We start from the raw sequence: 3,524 nt of genomic DNA, 5'->3' as shown, positions 1-3,524 counted from the left end.
AATACAAAGATTCCTTATTGATATATCTTGTGTGCCATTCCACTGTGCCTTTTTCTGCCTCATGATAGGTTATGACTTGAAGTCTCGTGAAGCTCTATAACACATCCCCCCAACCCCCCAAAAACGTTTTTTTTTTCATGCCCCTTCATTCCCAACAAGCTTAAACTTAAGTTTAAAAAAAACTAGATCAGTTTTGCATGTTCACACTTCCTGCCAAGTGGATTTTTGACTTTTGAGGGGGCAAACGTGCTCAAAATTGAGATCTGTCTAGATGGTTGGCTTCATGACATCAAAATCTATAGCCACCCTCATCCACTTTCTAGTTCCTGGATCATGTAGTTGCTTCATAACGTAAAACCTTGCGGGGATTAAATGGGGGTTCAAACAGACTCCCAATCGATGAACCAAGACTTGCATTGGCTTCCTAGCATCAAACTCCATCTAGAAAAATCTAGCTCATCGATCTGTAACCGTTTCATTTTGCATGAAAATTTGGTCTTTTATGGCCTCCTAGGCTCTTTTCTGCTTCAAAATTTGTCTTAAAAATCCACTCTCACAAGGTAGTCAAATCTCAAGGATCTAGAGCATGTTGGGCATAAATTAATTGCAAAGACATTGAGAGAGATCAATATTACAAAACGGGAGTTCTTTCTTCTTTATTTGCAAAGAAAAAGAGCTTTAGGAGATGTTGATGAGACATCGAGGGGTTTTTGCCTTCTCTCTACATGTGATTGGGTGTGTAGATCCAAGAATTGTGGTGCCTATGGTGATCTTTACCATTCCCCACATACCTTGGAAACCACATCCTATTCTAGTGCCTAGAGCCCACCTATCAAAGATGATTCAAGTGTTAGTTGAGAAGATTAGAATGGGAATTCTTGAGCCATCTTTTATGTCTTATTCTAATAATCAATGGTTTACTATACCTAAGAAGAATGGAGCACTTAGATTCATATTAGATATGCAACTAATAAATAGAGTAACCATCTAAAATGTTGGATTAGGGCAAGTCATCTGCAAGATGTGCTATCTATTCTTTAGGAGATCTCTACTTAGGATATGACTAGTTTAAGTTAGCATTGGAGAGCAAAGATTTGATGATAATGGAGATGCCTTTGGGCCTTGCTAGGATGTGCACTTTATCTCATGTAGGATACAAAATATGTAGCTCATATAATGAGCATCATGAATAAGGTCCTTAGAGATTTCATCCTTTACCTTGTCATTCTTGGATGATGTGTGGATTAAGGGCTATGTAAAAGAAGAAAAATATGACGCATTGGAAATGTAGGAAGTGAATAAGTTTTTAAAGGTAGATCCAACCCTTAGAAAGGTAGATTATACATGCAAAAGTCCTATAGTGATTATAGTGGACACTAGCCCCATTAGGATTGGCTAGACCATTGGTTAGGGTGATGAAGAAGGAAATATGTGTGTTGTGAGATTTGGAGTAAAAGTCTTAAATGAGATGTAGAAGAGGTACCAAAGATTAAGAGAGAACTTTGGGGAGTTGTGATTTCTCATCTTATTAATTGGGGAGGTGAGTCAAAAATATATGTATGCATCACATGGGTTCAACATAAGGGATTTTTAAAATACCTTTTTTTACACATTTTCTACATATAGAAGGGTCCCATATAAAGGGATTAATTATCGATTCAATAGAAAAGGGTTATGTTTTATTAAGGAAAAATTCACATATAAGGATATTTATAAATAGGCCTTGACCACATGAGATATAGAGGTTATAAAATAGTGAAATACCCAAGTCTTATTAGTGCTTTTGTTGTGGTTGAGACTAATTTCCTACCTTTGTTAAGGGATGATTAGTAGTTTCTCCACACCTGACATTGCTATGCATAAGTGGCTTGCGTACATCAAATCCACGAATTTTGAGTTTAAGCACATTGCACGTAAAGAAGACTCGGTTGTAGATATGCTTTTGAGAGCTAGATTTGATTATGAGAAGTCTCTTCTTGCTGATGATGACGAGGCTAAGATTTCAACCACATATGTAGAAAACTTTTGACATATTTTAGCTACTATTGAGAGCTTTGATAAGGCTATGTATATAGGGAAGTGGATTCAAATCAATTAGTATTTGAGTACTTTGATAGGACATCATGATTAGAGTGATGCTAAATTTAAAAGGATAAGAAGAAAAGCCTATGGATACTTCTTGAGAGATGGATTTCCATGGAAATGCCAAAGGAAAAGATAAGGGCAGCCGTTGAGTAGTTTGTGACAAAACTACACAATTTCAAGTGATGAGAGAATTCCATGAGAGCTTGTTCATAGGACACAGAGGAGTGTGGGCTACATATGAGAAAATCAAAATATTCATATCTCAAGTGCTAAGTCTATGTGATTTTATTATTGAATGGAATTTCAATGATTATTTGATTTATTATGGCTAGCTACATTTATTCAATCAATTCTTTTTTAACTTGATTTTTTGAATTTTGGATAGGTGATGTGTAAAGTAAGATGAATTGGATACATATGGCAAAGCGTAATTTATTCCATAGACTTCTTCATTGAATTATTTAGATAGACACACTGACATTTATTCTAAGGCATGTGCACATCCTCTTTGTAAATATTTATTAATACTTGAGATTCTAGGAGATATATTGAAGATACTTTAGAAATATTTTATGACTCTTAGTAGTTGTGAGTTGTGCAACTGATTGCAACAATTTATTTAGTAAACTCAAACTATTTTATCAAAAGAGTGATTTTAAAGGGCCTATCTTTAGGAAAGCAAGATTCATCTTAATATTATAAATACGATATGGAGGAGATGCCCACTCCATGTAGTGGAAAAATTACACCCAATAGTGTGTTGCTGAATTTTTATTTACTCTTCTTTAAGTCTATTTTGCGTTTTATGAGTCGTGCTTTCATTTGCATAAGAAAAGGAGAGTGAGGAAGAGCTTCTTTTTCTCACTACGTGCAACTCTTGCATCCTATCTGTACAATACTATCTGTACAATAGTGGTATCAAAGCTCAGCTTACATCTAGGGCTTCCAATCTATTACTCTCTTGCGAAAAGATAAGCTCTCTGGAGCAATCACACTCTATGGTTCATGGCGAGATTCCTAGGGCTTCAAAACCCCAAACCCCTCTATCTCTGCTCAGAAATTTCACAGCTCAATTCAACATTGAAAAATCTAGCCCCCTACCATGGTGGCATCATTCTGTGAGTTTTGCAGCCAAAAGAAGGTTAAAAGATCTTAATTAAGCTTGATCGTTAAGATTTGATTAAGCTTTAAGAAGCTTAAAGCTTCTATTTTAATTTCATGGGAGGGAGGGTCCTTTTTTGGCTGTCCTAATCATGTCAATGGCATTCTCAAGTCCTTTAAAGTCAAGTTTTTTAAATAAGAATTTAAGCCTTGATTAATCCTTGCCTACTTAACCAACTTCATTCTATCCTACACCAAGTCACCTACAAACTACTCTGATCAATCTAAATCACCATTGACTTCCAGCCTTCAAAAGGGGATTCCTACGCAATTACTCT

The sequence above is a fragment of the Lygodium microphyllum genome, chromosome 27, assembly GCF_053477565.2.
Source record: "Lygodium microphyllum isolate KBCC chromosome 27, Lygodium_microphyllum_v1.1.10, whole genome shotgun sequence".
Taxonomy (NCBI): domain Eukaryota; kingdom Viridiplantae; phylum Streptophyta; class Polypodiopsida; order Schizaeales; family Lygodiaceae; genus Lygodium; species Lygodium microphyllum.
This window is presented reverse-complemented; position numbering follows the sequence as displayed.